Source organism: Gorilla gorilla, chromosome X, assembly GCF_029281585.2.
Source record: "Gorilla gorilla gorilla isolate KB3781 chromosome X, NHGRI_mGorGor1-v2.1_pri, whole genome shotgun sequence".
Classification (NCBI taxonomy): Eukaryota; Metazoa; Chordata; class Mammalia; order Primates; family Hominidae; genus Gorilla; species Gorilla gorilla.
The window spans coordinates 60684383-60705127 of record NC_073247.2 but is presented as its reverse complement, the minus strand read 5'-3'; positions in this window follow the sequence as shown (position 1 = coordinate 60705127).

The window sequence follows — 20745 nt, the reverse complement described above, 5'->3', positions numbered from 1 at the left end:
CTGTACTACAGCCTGGGCTACAGAGTGAGATTCTGTCTCGAAAAAGAAACAAGAATATATGGTGATCAAAATAGGATATTTGTTATCCTTGATCAGTAATAGTGCCTGGAAAGAGACACAGGAAGACTTTGGGCAGGGAAAAATGGAAGATAAGTTCTTTTTTTTGATACATGGGTGTGTTCCATTTGTGATAATTTATTGACTTGATTGCCCATGTGCTTTTCTGCATGCACATTAAAATTAAAATCTGACTGTGTCTCTCCCTTTCTGAGCTAAGTATAATAGAATGAGCACAGGCCTCTGGCATCTGACAGACCTGAGTTAGAATCTCAGTTCTTCCAGATAATTGTTTATGACCTTAAACAAGTCATTTCATAAGTCTGTTTCCTCATCTGTAAAATGTGAATAATAATATCTATTTTTCTTGGTATTTGTAAGGATTACATTGAGAAAATGCACTTGCAGTTTATAGCATAGGTTCTGGCATAAAAAGTAGTAGGCACTTAGTCAATGCTAATTGCTACAGTTGATGTTGAGGGTGGGAGGCAGGGGAGGGAAGCATCCCATAATCCTGTGATTAGGTGTCAGCCTTAGTTGGCTTGTTCCTCTAGGCTGTGACCGTTACAGGGCTTATGAGCTTTTCTTCTTTCTTAGGTGAGACTGGAAGAATAGAAGGGGTTGGAGTTATCTACTTGCCCTTGCCCATACTGGATAAGGCTCTGGTGAAGTAGTTTCCCTTAAGGGAAGCCTTTTGTTACAGAGAACATAACACTCTGGGCCTACTTCAAAACTGTTACTTAAAATGGGTTGAATTATGTCTCTCATGTCCAAATGGATGTTGAAGTCCTAACCCCCAGTACCCTTGATGTGACTTTATTTTGAGATAGAGTCTACACAGAAGTAATCAAGTGAGGTCATTAGGTTGGGCCCTAATCCAATGAGACTGGTGTCCTTATAAATTTGGACACAGAGACATGCACGGAGGGAATGTGATGTGAAGATATAGGGAGAATGATATGATTTCTCCAAAGAAGATATGCAAATGGCCAGTAAACACATAAAAAGATGCTCAGCATCATTAGTAATTAGGGAAATGCAAAGCAGAATTGCAATAAGATACCACCTCACATACACTAGGTGTCCATAATCAAAAGTACAAAAAATACATTGCTGGTGGAAATGTGAAAGGGTTCAGCCACTTTAAGAAACAGTTTGACAGTTCCTCAAAATGTTAGACATGGAATACTATATGACCCAGCAAACCTACTCTAAATATTTACCTAAGAGAACTGAAAGCTTAAGTCCACACAAAAACATGTACATTAATGTTCATAGCAGCATTATTTATAATAGCCAAAAAGCAGAAACAACCCAAATGTCCAACAACTGGTGAATGGAAAAAAATGTTTATGCCTACAATGGAATAATATTTGGCAATAAACAAGAATGAACTGCTACTGGTACTGGTACAACATGAATACACCTTAAAAACATTGTTACATGAAAGAACTATAGTCACAAAATACCACATATTTTATGATTCCATTCATAGGAAATATCCCAAATAGTCAAGTCTACAGAAACAGGAAGTAGATTAATGGTTGCCTAGAGCTGGGGAGAGGGAGAGGAGGTTGGCAGACAAGGAGTGACTGCTAATGCATATGGAAATTTATACATATATATAAAGCCACTACAGATACACAGGAAGTTGCAAACATAGTACCAAGAGGTCTCATGTATCATTCATTCTGTTTTCCCTAATGTTTACATGTTATATAATTATGGTGCAATATCAAAACCAAGACGTTAACATTGCCACAAACTGTGTGCATAGTTCTATGTCATTTAATCACATGTGCAGATTCTTGTAAACACCTCAGTCAAGATACAAAACTATTCCATCACTTCAAAGATCTCCCTCATGTTACCGCTTTATGATTATACCTACTTCTTCTATACCCCAAATCCTCATTCCCTGGCAACCACTAATCTGTTTCTCATCTCTACAGTTTTGTTATTTCAAGAGTGGTATATAAATGGAATCATACAGTATGTTATCTTTTAAGAGTGTCTCTTTTTTTGACCTAGTGAAATGCCCTTGAGATGCATCCAAGTTGTCCCATGTATCAGTGGTTAATTACTTTTTATTACTGTATAGTATTCCATGTTATTGATGTACCACAGTTTGTTTCACCATTCACCCATTGGCCATTTGAATGATTTCCAATTTTCTTTGGTTATTACAAATAAAGGTGGCAAGAACAATTGTGTACAGGTGTTTGCATGGAAATAAGTTTTTGTTTCTTTGGGATAAATGCCCAGAAATGAAAGTTATGGGTCATATGATAACTCTATGTTTAGTATTTTTTTAAGTACCATCCTCAGCAAACTAACACAGGAATAGAAAACCAAATACCACATGTTCTCACTTATAAGTGGGAGCTAAATGAGGAGAACTTATGAACACGAAGGAAACAACAGACTGGGGTCTACTTGAGGATAGAGGGTGGGAGGAGGGAGAGGAGCAGAAAAGATAACTATTGGGTACTTGGCTTAATTCCTGGGTGATGGAACAATCTGTACAACAAAACCCTGTGACATGAGTTTACTATGTAACAAACCTTCACAAGTACCCCTAAACCTAAAATAAAAGTTAAAAAAACAAACAAATAAAGTGTTTGTTGGGAGAAGGATATTGAAGTCTCCAATTATAATTGTGGATTTATCTAATTCCCCTTTCAGTTCTATCAGTTCTTGCTTCATATATCTTGGAGCTCTGTTGTTTTTGCATATGCATTTAGAATTTCTATGCCTCCTTGATGGATCGATCCTTTTATCATTATGTAATGTCTCTGTCCCTCATTATTTTCTGTGCTCTGAAGTCTACTCTGTCTAAAATTAATTTAGCCACTCCTGCTTTTTTGATTAATATTTGCATAGTATATCTTTTTCCATCCTTTTACTTTTCACATATATACATCATTATGAAGTGATTTTCTTGAAGTTGGTATGTAATTGAGCCTATTTTAATCTATTTTGTTGATCTCTGTCTTTTAATTGTTGTATAGAGGCCACTTACATTTGCTTTAATTATTGATATATTTGGGGCTTATGACTGCCATTTTATTTTTTATTTTTTGTTGTTCTCTGTTTTTCATTTTTCTGTTTTTTGTTTCCTTTCCTCCTATGGGTTAACATTTTTTAGAATTCTATTTTTATTTAAATATTATGTTTTTGGATATATATCTTTGTATACATTTTTGGTAGTTGTACCATCTATTATATTTTATATATTTATACATCTGTATCTATCTGTCTATCTTTAAAAAGTCTACCAGTTTGAGTGAAGCATAGAAAACTTACCTCCCTTTATGTACTTTTGCCCTTCTCCCATTTATAATATAATTGTCTTAAATATTTCTTCTATATACATTGAGAACAATATCAATGTTATTTTTTCTTCAACCATCAATCATAATTTGGAAAATTCAAGAGGAGAAGCAAAATCTATTGTATTTCCCTATATAATTTTCTTTTTCCACTGGCCTTTTTCCCTCCAGATAGTCGAAGATTCCTATTTTTTCATTTTCTTTCTATTCCAAGAGTTTCCTTTAGCAATTTTTTTAGGTTATGTAGATCTGGTAGTGACAAATTCACTTAGTTTTTCTTCTGAGAATGTTTGGGTTTTCCTTCATTCCTGAAGGATATTTTTGTTGAAAACGTAATTTGCGATTGACAGTTCTTTCCTTCCAGCTCTTGAAAAATGTTGCACACACTTCCTTCTGGCCACCATAGTTTTTGATAAGAAATGTGTTGTCTTTCAAATTGTTTTTCCCCTATAGGCAATGTGTTGTTTCTCTTTGGCTGCTTTCAGAATTTTTTTGTTTTTAGTCTTCAGAAATTTTACTGTGATGTGTCTTGTCATGGGTTTCTTTAAGGTTATTATGTTTGGAGTTATTTGATTCTTGAATTTTTAGGTTTATGTCTTTTGTCAAATTTTGGAAAATTTCAACCATTATTTCTTTGAATACTTTCTCAGTCCCTCCCTCTGCTTTCTCCTTTCCTTCTGAAACTCAAATAACATAAAGTTTAGGTCTTTTGTTACAGTCTCATAGGTTCCTGACACACTATTTTTTCCCACTTATTTTTTCTCTGTTATTCAGATTTGGTCATTTCTATTATTCTGTATTCAAGTTCTTTCCTCTATCGTCTCCATTCTGCTGTTGAGTTCATTGTTGATATTTTGAAGTTAACTATTGTGTTCTTAACTTCTAAATTTTCCATTTGGCTCTTTTTATATATTTGCTTGCTGAGATTTTTCTATTTCTTTGCTAAGAATTTCTATTTTTTGTAATTTTTTAAAGTGTGGTTATGATTGCTCATTGAAGCATTTTTATGATAATTGCTTTAAACTCTTTGTCAGATAATTCTAACATCTGTCAACGTGTTAGCATCTGCTGATTGGTTTTTATCATTCAAGTTGAAATCTTCTTGACTTTTTTGCATGTCAGTGATTTTCAGTTGAAACTTGGACATTTGAGGTATTATGAAAGTCTACATCTTATTTAAATCTCGTGTTTTAGAAGGCCTCCTCTGACACCACTCTGTAGGTGAAAGATGGTGCCACCTTATTACTTCCAGGTGGGTGTAGAAATTCAGGTTTCCATTCAGCGTCTGTTGATATCTGGCAGGAAGGGACTCCTTGTTACTTCTGGGTGGAGGTGGGAATTTAGTGAGATGGTGTTATTCCTTGGGTTTCAAGGTCCCTAACTGTTTTACCTTTTTTTTTCTGCACCTTTTAGATACTTCCAAATTTCTGTCTCACATAATGTTCAGGGTTTTTAATCTGTACTTAATTGGAAGAATATCAAAATATATGTGTATTCCATCTTTCTGAAGCATAAATTCAGGCATTGTCTTTTGGGGTGATTAAAATGTTTTAAATATACATTTTAGTGATGATTGTACAACTCTCCGCATATATTTAACACCATTGAATTGTATACATTCAATGGGTTATTTTACAATATGTGAATTATATCTCTATAAAACAGTTAAAAGTCAAAAAACAAAACAAAAACAGAAAGAAGTGAGGGTCAGGTGCAGTGGCTTATGCCTGTAATCCCAGCATTTTGGGAGGCCGAGGCGGGTGGATCACTTGAGGTCAGGAGTTGAAGACCAGCCTGACCAACATGGCAAAAACCTGTCTCTACTAAAAATACAAAAATTAGCTGGGTATGGTGATGCATACCTGTAATCCCAGCTACTTGAGAGGCTGAGGCAGGAGAATCACTTGAACCCGGGAGGTAGAGGTTGCAGTGAGCCGAGATCGCACCACTGCACTCCAGCCTGGGTGACAAAGTGAGACTCTGTATCGAAAAAAAATAAAACTTAAAAAATAATAATAATAAATGAGAGGGTTGCTCAGTAGCTAGAAGAGTACATGAGGTGGCTTATGTTTTGGGGGGTAAATGTCAAGGGGGAGACTGCCTCTATTTCTGCCTCTCTATGTTCTCTCTAATTGTCCAATGACTAACTCCAATGTCACCATCTCTATGTCTCCTTATCCATGAAATTTTTCTCCATGGCAAACTAACTTTGTTGAGTGACTACCTCAACATTATCACAGGCACTATGATAGTCATTATTATATTCAGTTATCCCAATGATACTGTATGGTAAATAGTGTTATTTCCATTTTAAATTTGAGGAAAGTATGGTTCTATAAGGTTAAACAACTTGTCTAAAGTCAAACAAATGAGAAGTGAGGAAGCTGAGATTTCTACTTTATCATCTTATCTCCTTTAGAGTGTTCTTCACTTTCTGCCTTGCATTACAGATACTTGTCTATTTGTACCATTATCTGTACTAAGTTGCAAGCTTCTTGAATGAAGGAATAATGTCTTATTCACATTTGGATGTTTTGCAGTGCCTAACATGTAAGTGTTGTGGTCAATACTGAAATGTTTGTTGAATGAAAGAATGGCTATAATAAAGTCCATTGAATGAAAAATATTGTTCAACTAGTGCTATTATCTTCCTCTGCTAGGTAAACAGGAAACCTGAGAGGCCCCAAATGAGTCAGGCATGGAATAAGTGCCACTGTTAAGTGCTATATGAGTCCTTTGTTGGATATGTTATTTTCAAATATATTTTCCCAGTCTATAGCTCGTCTTTAACAGTGTCTTTCACAGAGTGAAAGTTTTTATTTTGATGCATTCCAATTTGTCTACTTTTTTTTTCCTTTGCTGATATCACTCTTGATATCATGTCTAGGAACTTTTCATCTAATCTCAGATCACCAAGATTCCCCCTGTGATTCATCTTTAAAATTTTATGGTGGATCTATGACCTGAGTTAATTTTTATATAAAGTTTAAGTAAACATCCGTTTATTTGTCTATGAACGTCTAATTCTTCCAGTGCCATTTGTCGAAGACTATACTTTCTCCATTAAACTGCTTTTGCACCTTTGTCAAAAATCAATGACCATATTTCTGTGGGTGTATCTATGGACTTCCTATTTCTATTCCTGTTGTTATCTTTCTGTTGCTTTCACTTCCACAGTATATTGATTACCATAGTATTATAGTAATTCTCTATTCTGTTCCATTGGTCAGTTTATCTATTCAATTCACCAGTACCATGCTGTCTTGATTATTGTAGCTTTATAGTAAGCCTTAAAGTCGGGTAGTGTCAGTCTTCTGATATTTTTGTTCTTCAGTATTGTGTTAACTATCTTGAATTTTTTGCCCTTCCATATAAATGTTAGAATCACTTTGTCAGTAACCATTGCTAAATTCTAGCAAGTTATTTTCCAAACTTTTATAGTTGGGAAAAATTGACATCATAACAATATTGAGTATTCCTATCCATGAGTATGTACTATCTCCTCATGAATTTATGTCTTCTTGGATTTCTTGAATCAGTTTTGTAGTTTTCCTCATATAGATCCTGTAGGAATTTTGTTAGCTTTATTCCTAAGTATTTCATTTTTTGGTGCTAGAGTAGATGGTTATGTTTCTATTTCAAATTCTAATTGTTCATTGCTATTATATAGGAAAGAAATAGACTTTTGTATATTAACCTTATATCCTGTGGCTTTCCTATAATTGCTTATTAGTTTCAAGAGTTTTTTGTCTATTCTTTTGGATTGTCTACATAGACAATTATGTTATCTACAAAGACAGTTTTATTTTCTCCTTCCCAATCTGTATACATTTTATTTCCTTTTCTTGTCTTATTGCATTAGCTAGGACTTCTAGTATAATGGTGAATAGGAGTGGTGAGAGGAGCATCCTTGCCTTGTTCCCAGTCTTACGGAGCATGCATCCAGTTTCTCACCTTTAAGTTAATGTTAGCTGGAGATTTTTTTGTAGATTTTTTAAAAGTTGAGGGAGTTCCTCTCTTTTCCTAGCTTGCTGAGGGTTTTTATTATGAATCTGTGTTAGATTTCATCAAATGCTTTTTTCTGCATCAATGGGTACGATCAGATGATTTTTACTTTTTAGCCTACTGATGTGGTAGATTATATTAATTGAATTTTGAATGTTTAACCAGCCATGTATACTTGGAATAAATTTGATTTAGTCATGGTACACAATTCTTTTTATACATTGTTGGATTTGATTTGCTAATATTTTGTTGAGGATTTTGGTATCTATGTTCATAAGGATGTTGGTCTGCAGTTTTTTTCTTATAATATCTTTATGTGGTTTCAGTATTAAAATAATGCTGACTTCATAAGATGAGTTAGGAAATGTTCTCTTCTGTTTATATTTTCTGAAAGAGATTATAAAGAGTTGGTATCATTTCTTCCTTGAATGCTTGGTAGAATTCATCAGTAAAACCACCTGGGCCTACTACTTTCTGTTTTGGGAGGTTATGAATTATTGACTTAATTCCTGTAATGGATATAGACCTATTCAGATTATCCATTTCTCTTTGTGTGAGTTTTGGTAGTTTTCTTTTTTTCAACCATTGGTCCATTTTATCTAGGTTATCATATTTGTGGGCATGGAATTGATCATAATATTCTTTTATTATCCTCTCTAACACCCATGGGCTCTCTTTGATTTCTGATGTTAGTATTTTATGTCCTCCGTATTTGCTTTTCTTGGTTAGCCTGGCTAGTGATATAACAATTTTGTTGACCTTTTCAAAGAACCAGCCTTTGATTTTGTTACTTTCCTCTATTGATTTCCTGTTTTCAATTTCATTGATTACTGATCTAATTTTTATTTTATTCTGCTTGCTTCAGACTCATATTATTCTTCTTTCTCTAGTTTCCTAAAGTGGAAACAAAGATTATTGATTTTATATTTTTTCTTCTATAATCTGTGCACTCAATGCTATAGATTTCCCTCTAAACGCTGATTTTACTGCATCCCACAAATTTTGATAATTTGTATTTTCATTTTCATTTAGTTTAAAAAATTTTAAGGTTTCTCTTAGGACTTCTTTTGACTTTTGTATTATTTAGAAGTGTGTTGCTTAATCTCCAATTTTTTTTAATTTTTCAGCTATTTTTCTATCACTTATTTCTAGTTTAAGATTTCATTGTAATCTTTAAGTATATTTTGTATTATTCATGGTCTTTTAAATTTGTTAAAGTATATTTTATGGCTCAGAATGTGGTCTCTCCTGGTGTTGTTCCATGTCAACTTGAGAATAATATGTATTCTGCTCTTGTTGGATGAAGTATTCTATGAATGTCAATTAAATTTAGTTGATTGATGGTGCTGTTGAGTTCAACTATATCCTTACTGATTTTCTGCCAACTGAATCTGTCAATTACTGATTGAGGGGTGGTGAATTCTCCAACTATAATAATGAATTCATCTGTTTCTCCTTGTAGGTCTATTAGTTTTTGTCTCACATATTTTGATGCTCTGTCTTTATATGCATATACATTCAGGATTGTTACATCCTCTTAGAGAATATGCCTCTTTATCATTATATAATACTTTTCTTTATCCTTCATAAATGTCCTTGCTCTGAAGTCTGCTTTGTGAAACTAATATAGCTAACCCAGCTTCCTTTTGATTATAGTTAGCATGGTGCATCTTTACTTTATCTTACCCCTTTACTTTTAATCTATTTATTTATATTTAAAGGTTTCATTTAGACAACATGTAGTTGGGTCTTGTTTTTTAATCTACTCTGACAGCCTCTGACTTTTAATTGATGCAGTTATAGCATATACATTTAAGGTGATTACAATATAGTTAGATTAATATCTAGCATGTCTGTAACTCTTTTATGTTTGTTGCACTTGTTTGTTCATTTTTATCTTCCCCTCTTTTCTGACTTTTCTGATTTTAATTGTACATATTTTATAATTTCATTTTCTCTCCTTTCTTAGCATATTATACTTCTTTTATTAATATTTTATTAATTTCCTTAGAGTGTACAGTATGCATTTACAATTTAATATAATTTATGATTACTATAAGTCCACTTTTAAATAATAGCGTACTTCACAGGTAATGCAGATGTTTTATAAGAGTAATTCCAAATTATCCCTCATCACTCATAACATTGTTGTCATTTATTTCACTTACTGATAAACTACAATCACCAAATACATTGTTATTATTATTTCAACATGTTATCTCTTAGATCAACTAGGAATAAGAAAAATAAAAGATTTTATTTTACCTTCATTTATTCCTTCTCTAACATTCTTCCTTTATGTAAATCTGAGTTTCTGATCTATATCACTTTCCTTCTCTGTGAGGAGCTATTAACATTTCTTGCAAAACAGGTCTACTAGTGAAAAAGCCCTACAATTTTAATTGCTTTTTGAAAGTCTTTATTTCTCCTTCACTCTTGAAGGATGCAGAACTCTAGGTTGGCAGGGTTTTTTTCTTTTCAAAATTTAAATATTATACTTCACTCTCTTTTTGCTTGCATGGTTTCTGAAAGGAAGAATGATATAATTCTTATACTTGCTCCTCGGTAGGTAAGGTTTTTTATTTTCCTCTGGCTTCTTTCACAACTTTTCTTTTCCTCTGGCTTCTTTCACAGTTTTCTCTTTGTCTTTGATTTTGTGAGGTTTGAATATGATATGCCTACCTGTAGATGTTTTGGTATTTATCCAGCTTGTTGGGGCTCCAAGCTTCCTGAATCTGTGCTTTGGTGTTTGTCATTAATTTTAGGAAATTCTCAGCTATTACTATTTTAAATATTTCTTCTATTCTTCTCTCTTCTGATATTCCCATTACACTTATGTTTTACCTTTTCTAATTGTTCCCAGTTGTCTTTTTTATTCTTTCTTTTGCGGTTTTGTAAGCTTCTATTGGCATACCTTCAAGCTCACTGATTTTTCCTTTACCGTGTCCAGTCTACTAATGAGCCCATCAATGGCATTCTTCATTTCTGTTACAGTGTTTTTTCTTTCTAGAATTTGTTTTCAATTGTTTCTTAAAATTTCCTTCTCACTGCTTACATTACCCATGTGGTTTTGCACGTTGTCCACTTTTTCCATTAGAGCCCATAGCATTTTATTCACAGGTATTTTGAATTCCCAGTCTGGTAATTCCAAAATCTCTGCCATATCTGAGTCTCATTCTGATGCATTTTTATGTATGTGCCCTTTAGTGCTTCTGGTAATTTTTTGTTGAAAACCAGATATTATGTATCAAGTAATAGGAACAGAGAGATAAGTATGCCTTTAGGGTGAGGTTTTATGTTTATCTGGCTAGGAACTAAGCTCTGTTTAATGTTTTTTGTAGATATAGGTGAACTTCAATTTCCTCTAGTGTCCTTATTTTTATCTTCTCTGATATCTTTGGGTTTGCCTAGCAACTGCTTCTTAAATAGAGTCTGCAAGTTTTTTTCAGCTACAATTCACTATAATTATAAAGGAACCCTATTAATGTGGTTAGATGTGGAGGAAAGTGAAGCCTCCTATAATCTTATTATTAGGTATTATCTTTTAGTGAGCCTGTGTTTTTTAACCAATATGATAATCTTTCTTTTTTGATTGAATTGTTTAATCCATAAACATTGAATATTATTATTGATAAATTGGACTTATATCTATCATTTTGCTTTTGGTTTTCTATATATCTCATGTCTTTTCTGTTCCTCTGTTTCCTTTTTAATGCTTTGTTTTGCACTAAGTGAATATGCCTCGTGTAACAGTTTAATTCCTTTAATTATTTTTTCACTATATTTTTTGAGTTATATTCTTAGTGATTTCTCTAGGGCTTACCATATACATCTTAACTTATCAGAATCTAATTCATATTTATACTAGCTGAATTCTAGTATGATATAAAAATATTATTCCTATACAGCTCTATCTGCCCCTGTTCTGTGCTATTATTATATGTAGATAGATAATATCTATATATATTTTAAAACCAACAATGCAGTGTTTTAATTATTACATTATATAAATTTATGTATTTGAAAGAAACTGAGAGAAGAAAGGACAAGTATTTTTTAAACAGTTTAGTAGCCTTCTTAATTAGCTATTTGAGTTCTTTTTGTTTCTTCTTTTGTATTCATGTTACCATATGGTGTCATTTTCTTACTCCAAATCAGCTTTTTTCCTACCTGCAAGCTTTGTCCTTTTATTATCAAATGGATTACATTCTATATAAGTCCAAAATACAATTACATGCATACATCTTTTATGTGATTGACTTTTAAATTGGCTATACTGTTATTTATAATTACCTGCACAATTACCTTTATCAGTGCTTATTTTTTCTTGTGGATTTGAATTTCTATCTGGTATCACTTGTTTTCAGCCTGAAGAACTTTCTTCAATATTTCTTATAAATCCAGTATTCTAACAACAAATTCTCTCTGGTTTTGTTGATCTGAAAATGTCTTTGTTTCCCCTTCATTTTTGAAAGGTAGATATTCTGGCTACAAGATTCTTGGAGTTGGGGGCAGTGGCTCACGCCTGTAATCCCAGCACTTTGGGAGGCTGAGGCGGGTGGATCATGAGGTCAAAAGATCGAGACCATCCTGGCCAACATGGTGAAACCCCATCTCTACTAAAAATACAAAAATTAGCTGGGTGTGGTGGCATACACCTATAGTCCCAGCTACTTGGGAGGCTGAGGAGGGAGAATCGCTTGAACCCAGGAGGCAGAGATTGCAGTGAGCTGACATCGTGCCACTGCACTCCAGCCTGGCTATAGAGCAAGACTCTATCTCAAAAAAAAAAACAAAAAACAAAAAAACTTGGTTGACAGCTTTTTGTGGTTTTGTTTTGTTTTGTTTCTCAGTACTTTGAAGATGTCACACCACTGCTTTCTGGACTCCATTGTCACTGATATGAAGTCATCTATGTCTTCTTTGTACATAATGAGTCATTTATCCCTCACTAATTTTAAATTTTTCTCTTTGTCTTTGACTTCAACATTTTAACTGTAATGTGTCCACGTGTGTCTCTCTTTGCATTTATCTTTATTGGAGTTCATTGAGCTTCTTGCATGTGTAGATTAATATTTTTCATCAAAGTTAAGAAATTTTCAGCCATTATTTCTTTAAATACTTTTCTGTTCATTTCTCTCTCTCTCTCCTCTCCTGGTTCTCCTATTATGTATATGTTGGTGTGCTTAATTATGTCCCACACGGTTTATCTGCACCTCTGTTTATTGTTCTTCATCCTTTTTTTCTCTGTTCATATTGCATAATCTTTATTAATCTGTCTTCAAGCTCATTGATTCTTTCTTGTTTCAACTCAAATCGATTGTTGAATCCATCTAGTGAATTTTTCATTTTGGTTATTGTACTTTTCAACTCTGGAAATTCTATTTGGTTCTTTTGTATAATTTCTTCTTCTTTATTGATTTCTCCATTTCATGAGATATTGTCATCATACCTTCTTTTAATTTTTTAAGCAAGGTTTTGATTTGTTCTTTGAAGATGTTTATAATAGCTGCTTTGAAGTCTTTGTCTATTTTGTCAATATGTGGGTCCCCTCAAATGCAGTTTCTTTTGCCTTTTTCCTGTATATGGTTCATACTTTCCTGTTTCTTTGCATGTCTCATAATTTTTGTTAAATGGATATTTTAGATAATTTATTGAAACCAGTCTAGATCCCCTCTCAGGATTTTTTTCTGATTGCTTAATTGTGTCTTCATGACTCAACTGGACTACTTCAGTGAAGTGTATTTCCCCTTAATTCAGAACTTCTGTTGCTCCTCAGAGGGTACAGCCTTAGGCCTACACACAGTTTTCCTGACTTCCAGGCTTGACTGTGGTTTAACCTGGCTCTGTTTGACAGTCTCTTTACCTGATGTTATTCTTAAGCTTCTGGCTGATCTGATTCTAATAGTATTATGACCAACTGTTAGCCTCTATTAATTTCTAGCTGATTTCTCTGTTGTTTTCAACAATGCTCTGCAGCGTAAGTTGCTCCACAGTCTCACCCAATTGTAGTTGGGTTCCTTGGTGTTAGGCTTGCTCGGACATGCCTCTGGGAAGAAACTTCACATCACAAATCAGAAGCAGGGGTGTGGAGATGGGGGATGGGGAACTTGTTGTTCACTGTATATTCACTCAGATCCTTCCTCTGGAGCAGATAATGTGTGTTTGTGTGTGCACATGTGCACTAGTGCCACCTCCAGCTGCTGACACTGCTTAGTATAGATCTTCTGCAACTCAGAGCTGGAGAGGATGTGATCTCAACTTTCACTGGCCACTGATTCTACCAGGAATAGGTCTTCCACCTTGGAAATCTTGGCAAGATTGGAGCTACCACTTGACTGTGAACACAATGAAGCTGCTTTCCCATAACACAGAGATGTGCGGGAAAAGTGGACTATTCTTTTCACCAGCTACCCTGTCTGAATTCTCCCTACAGAGTGGGAATTGGGGATGGAAAACAGGTGGCTCCGGGCTGCTTCCACAACTCTATATAGGCTTTACATAGAACAGAACTGTGGAAAATGGGATATGATGATGTTTGCCAACTGCCAAACACACACAAGATAGTTCTTCCACCCCAGGAGTCAGGGAAGATGAGAATTGTCACTTGGCAACCAAGCTTGCTGAAACAGTTATTCTGCATGACATAACTGCTGGGGATGGCTACAGTCCCTAGCCCATATGCCATGGCCTTCCTCTGTTCTTATCAAGTTTCTGTACATTTTAAAAATAAATGTTTCCCAACTTTTTGTAAGCCCTTTGATCAATCTCCAGAGACTTTGTTAATTTTGAACAGCTTACTAGATCTTTTTGGGGGGATTTTCTTGAGCTTGCTTAGCTCTTCTGGAAGTTGGAAATACTCTCTTTCCTTTTATAGTCACTTTTATAGAATAAGTTGTTTACACATAGTTTCTCACTTCCTCTTTTCATTCCCTCCTCAAACTATTGCAGTCTGGCTTCTGCCCTCACTTTTCCCCACAGATAAATTTCCTCATGACCTGCTGCCTGTCAAATCAATGCGGGCTTTGCAGTCCTGATTTCATCTGAAACTCTTAGCAGAGTTTGACATTGTGGACCAATCCTCCTTTGAAACTCTCTCCCATCTTGGTTTTTGTGATGCCATTATCTCCTGAGTCTCTTCCTACTTCTCAAACTATGCTTTGATATTCTGTCTTTCAGAATCTTCTTTCTCTACCTGCTCCTGCAGTGTTGAGTTTTCTCAGATTTCTGTCTTTATTGCACTTACTCTATAAACTTTCCCTAGGTGATCAAATTCACCCTTTTGGTTTCAAGTACTGCTGATATTAAAGTGTCTCCCAAATTTACATCTATATTACCTTGCTTGGAACTTGACACTTGTGCATCCAAAATCCTGTTGAAAGTCTTCACACAGCTGTTTATTGACTCTTCAAATTCAACATCTGCAAAACTGGCCTTAGTGTCTACCTTCCTCCAAATCTGCTCCTTCTTCTATAATATCAGTCTCAATGAACTACACCAGTGTCCACCTAGTTCCCCAAGACAAAAGCCTGTAAATTAGCCTTAATTGCAATCCCTTATTTTCCTTAAATCCAATAAAGTCACTAAGTCCTGTTGATTTTATCCTCCGAAGATCTCTGTAATTCATCCTTGTGTCTCTAGTCTTACTCTCTCTGCCTTAATTCAGCAATCATCTTGTCTGACCTTGACATAATGGTCTTCACGTTCTAGTCTAAACACATCATCTCCCCATTCTTTACACAACAGCCAGAATGATGTATCTATAACACACAAATGATGTCACTGTCTTTGAAAAACAAACAACAACAACAACAAAACCCTGTGACAGGTCTTTATCACCAATAGAATAGTGTTCAAATTTCTTATGTTCTATAAAGCTCTTCATGACCTGGTCCCTGACCACTTATCTGGCTGCATCTCTTACCAATTCCTGTCCTTCTCTATCCCTTCCCATCATGCATTCGAAGCTACCCAATATACTTTTAATAAATATCTTTTCAGCTTCAGATTAAGTTTCTGTTGCTTATAATAACAATTACAACCAATGCCCAATCTCTTTGTGTTACTCAGCAAATGAACCAGGCTTTTGATTGTTTCCAAGTATTTTCGTAAGTTTTTTAAAAAGTTAGAGTATTTCACTTAAATCTCTTGACTGCTTGGCAATATCTACAAGTTCTTCAAGACTCATTACCAATACTAACCTTTCCTTGAGGCCATGATGATGTCCCTATACTAAATTAGGCATGCGGGATTTCAAGTGTAGTTAGTGTTCGTCTCCATATCCATGAGGCCTAGCACAGTGCCTGGCATATAACCAGTATTCTGTAAATGTTTAGTAAACAAATGAGTTATAGTTACCACTTACTGAGTTTCCGTTATGTGCAGGGTGACCTACTATTGCTTTCTCTTTTTTTTTACATCTGTTAAGGCAATCCTGTCAATACCACTACGTGATTTCTATTATTATCTCTATACTATGGTTTGGATATGGTTTGTCCCCTCAAAAACTCATGTTGAAATTTAATTGCCATTGTGATGGTATTGGGGGATGGGACCTTTCAGAGATGATTAGGCCATGAGGGTACTGCCTTCATAAATAGATTAATGCCACTATCGTGTTAGTGTATTTGTTACAAAAGGATGAGTACAACCCCCTTTTGCCTCTCTCTCTCTCGCCCTCTTTTCCTCTTCCACCTTCCACCATGGGATGAGGCAGCGAGAAGGTTCTCATAAGATGCCAGCTCCTTGATCTTGGACTTCCCAGCCTCCAGAACTGTGAGGAAATAAATTTCTGTTCATTATAAATTCCCTAGTCTCAAGTATTATGTTATACCAGTACAAAATGGACTAAGACACCCTATTGTATACACAAGGAAACTAAGGCACAGAGAAGCAAAATCCCTTGCCCAAGATCATATGGCTGGTTAGTGGAAGAGTTCATATTGGAACCCAGCTCTTCAGGACCCTGAAGCTTGCACAGTATAAACTGTTGAAATGAACTTCAGTTGAGAGTACAGGGAATAACACAAACAAGGTTCAGAATTGGAAACAAAAGACATATGTGGGGAACTGTAAATATTCTAGCTGGTTTGTGGGCTTGCAGAAGCTTCCATAGCAGGAAGACATCTGAATGCAGATGGCATGAAATGCCAAACAGAGAAGCATGAACTTTATTTAGTAGACATGTATTGGAGTGACATGATGAATGTATCCTTTTGAGAATATTAATCAAGTGCTACTGTGCAAGATGGATTTGAGGGGAAGAGACTGAAGGACAGGAATCAAGTCAAGGCCCTTGATGCTGATCAGCAATCTTTTTTTTCTCAAACCTCACTCTCTCCTTCCTCTTAGCAGATTCCAAGTTTTTAACACTTTCCTTCAACCCTTTAACCACCCCCATTGCTTGAGTTTTTATCAGCTAAGCTTTTTTGAGAAATTTAGAGGACTTCGGTTGGAATATCTTTCCATTCTTGGCTTTCTACTGCCAAATTTATCTCTAGCTTACCCCCATCCTGTTCTCATTGGTAGTAATAACTACCATTTTTATCATTTACTCTTTCATGTAATCCTTACAACTACATTGTGAGAAAGGTTTAGTTATCCTCCATTTATAACTGAGAAAATGGATATTTGGAGTGATTAAGTGCTTATCAGGTTTACCCAGATAGCAAATGGCAGCGCTGAGATTTGAATCTAGGCCTATTTGATTTCAAGATCACCCTCATCACTACTGTAGTCTGAGAGTGAGCAACGACTGCGCCACTCTCCTCTTGAGTTCCATTTTATCTTCGCCTTCTATCTCCTTAGGGTCCCTCTCCAGCAACTATCCCGTCTTTCTCCTGTAAAGTCAACTTATCTGTTCCCGTGGACTTTTTCCTCTCAGTAAATATATACCCTAAACTCTCATCTGCTAAACAACAATATTAAATTAACAAGAGTCAACGCCACCCATGTTGTTCCTCGTAAACATCATCCTGTTACTCTTTATTCCAAATGTCTGTAAATATTTGCCTATTCTGTCTCTACTTCCTCACTTCCCCCACTGAAATCTGGTTTCAGTCTCAATACTACCTGATAGCACTTTTGCTAGAGTCACAAAATTGACCAATCCTATTTCAGCCCTAATATTATCTGGTCTCTCTGTTTCCAGTACTCTCCTTCATGTCACTCTTCCACTCTGTCCTATATTCTCAGCTTCCAAACCACTACATTACTTCAGATTCCCATCACCTCTTTTCTGGGTAAATCTCCTCTCTCTACTCTTGCCATCTCCAATCCATTCTCCGCATTGTCTGTAAGAGTAAACTTTCTAAAATGTAAATGTAACCATGTTACTGTCTGCATTAGTCCATTCTCTCATTGCTATAAAGAAATACCCAAGACTGAATAATTTATAAAGAAAAGAAGTTTAATTAGCTCATGGTTCTACAGAGTATACAGGAAGTATAGCAGCTTCTGCTTCTGGGGGGGCTTCAGGATGCTTCCAATCATGATGGAAGGCAAAGGGGGAGCGAGGCATCTCACATGGCTAACGCAGGAGGAAAAGAGAGAGAGGGGAGGTGCTACATACTGTTAAACAACCAGATCTCACAAGAACTCACTCACTATTTCAACACAGCACCAAGGGAGATGGTGCTAAACCATTCATAAGTAGCCACCCCCATGATCAAATCACCTCCCCCAAAGCCCTACCTCCAACATTGGGGATTACAATTGACATGAAATTTGGGCGGGGAGTGGGAACGCGGATCTAAACTATATCACTATCCTACTTAAAACCCTTCAATTCAAATACAGAACTACATAGTAGGTAGTACATAGCTGTTATAGAATTATGGCCTTTGTTTAGGCCACATCTTCCCCCTCTTTTTCCTGTACACTCTTAAGTTCTAGCCATATTGAGTGCCTTACTTTCTCATATCCTCATGCCTTTACAAGTGCTCTTCTTCCTCTGTTTTATACATTTCTTCTCCTTGGCCATTGGTTGAACTTCTCTTCTTTCATGACTTAGTTCATTTATTCTGCCATTCCTGCAACTTCTCCACCCCAACTCTTCCCCATGTTCCAATCCCCCAAACAGTTTGTTGCTTTGCCCTCTATTTTAATAAAATACCTCTAATAGCACTAATAGATTGCAATAACAGAATCATTATATGCTCCAATGAGACTGTCAGTTCCTCAAAGATGGAAACCTGATCATGAAATTTTTGTTTTCTTAGTGTCTGGCACATGATAAGTACTCAATGAATGTTTGTTGAACTTAAAAAATGAATGAATGAGGCTGTCCATTTTTTCTGTATATAAAATAAGAGAGCCACAACCTATGGTAGCAGCCATAAGGACAGACATTCAGATTTCCTTTCAGTCACCCATTCATTCGATAAATATTCAACCTAGCAGTGGACTAATACTGACAGTAAGTAACATGGTTAGATTTACATTTTAGAAAGTTCATTCTTACAGACAGTGTGGAGAATGGATTGGAGCTGACAAGAGTGGAGGAAGGAGATTTACCCAGAAAAGAGGTGGTAGGGATATGAAGTAATGTAGTGGTATGGAAGCTGAGAATAGAAGACAGAAAATAGAAGACAGAATAGGCCTTGGAAAATGACTGTGTATAGAAAAGAGGAGATGAGCAAAGTGGCAAAGATGATTGGGGATAACTGGGTACATGATGGTATCAATGGCAGAGAATTGAAAGCTAATAGGATTGAATCTCAAATGCTGAAATGGGACTGGTTATAGTAAATGTAAACATGAGACATTTAGGTGGCAATTTGGGGTCATTGGAAGTGGTATGAAATCGTATGAAAACCAAACTGCAATTTTCAGTATGGAAAGAACCTGAAAATAGCCTTCTCTTATAGAAACTAGATGTCACAATAGGACTTTGATTGAAATTTCCCTGCATCACTTTCTTTATCTCCAACAGATTTGAGGAAGATAGTTACTAAGAGCTTCCTATTTACAAGCCAGGACTGATTATTATAGTTGCATGTGTGTGAGTGAAAGAGTGATGAGGACAGACATTCAGATTTCCTTTCAGTCACCCATTCATTCAACAAATATTCAGCAAGCACCTATTTTCTATTATGCTCTGTGTTATGTGCTTATCTGAACAATATACACTAATTCCCTGCTTTCATGTGGCTGATGGAATTGTGAACAAAACACCATAAAACAAATAATTACATGAATACATAAAAAATCATAAGCTAGAAATTATGAAAACTATGATAAACGAAGGTGAAAATAATGGGGGGAATCTAGTTAAAATGGGAACAGAGTGTACAGTCAAGACTTTTTTGAGGAAGTGATATTTAAGCTGAGACCCTGATTTTCATCACACTTTTTGATGGCCATTTACTTAGAAATAGAACAAAAAACAGACATAAGGAGTCGTTCAGCACTGGGGAGCTCAGTTGTGTATCAAACTGATCCCCTCAACCTGACTGCCTTACATATACACACCACCGTCACCATCCACATTTCACAAATCTGCCCCATTGTGGCTACAGAGGGACAAGGTGGCTGGGGCAGGGGGATTGAAAGGGCTCTGTGACGAGATCATGCCAGTGCACTCCAGCCTGGGCAACAAGAGTGAAACTCAAAGAAAAGAAAAGAAAAGAAACTCAAAAGAAAAGGGTAAAGGGAAGAGAAAAAAGAGAAGAGAAGGAAAGAGGGAAGGGAAGAAGGGAAGGAAAGAGCTCTGTGGAAGCTAGTCTACAATATAACCCCCCACTGTGAACCATACTTGCTAGTGTTCACACCTTCCCACATTGACTTTGGGCTATCCCTGTGATTAACTTTCACCAATAGAATGTGGCAGAAATGATGCTTTGTAACTTCTGAAGTTGAGTCTTAAAATATCTGAAATTTCTGCTTTCACCGCTTAGTACACACCTTCTTGAACCCAGCTGTGTTGCTGGGAGGAAACCCAAGAAGCCATGTGAAGAGGCCCACATGAAGGAAAACCAAGCCCTTAGACAACAGTCCCAGCTGAGCAATCAGACAACAGCCAGCACCAACTTATTAGCCATGTGAATGAGATCATTTTGGACCATTCAGTTATCCCAGCATCACAACTGACAGCACATGAAACAAAACTGCCAAGTCAACACACAGAAGCATGAGAAATAATAATCTATTTTTCTAAGCCACTAAATTTTGTAGCAGTAAATGAAACAGGTCCTTGAACACAGGAAAGACCAAAAGTAAGATAATGTGTTAAGCTAAAGTAACTTGTATTATCTTCTTTGTGCTTTTGGTTTTGTTTATTTCATATTTTCCAACCTTTTTTCTCTTATAATGATAAGCAACTACCTTTATAATTAGAAAAATAAACGTTTTT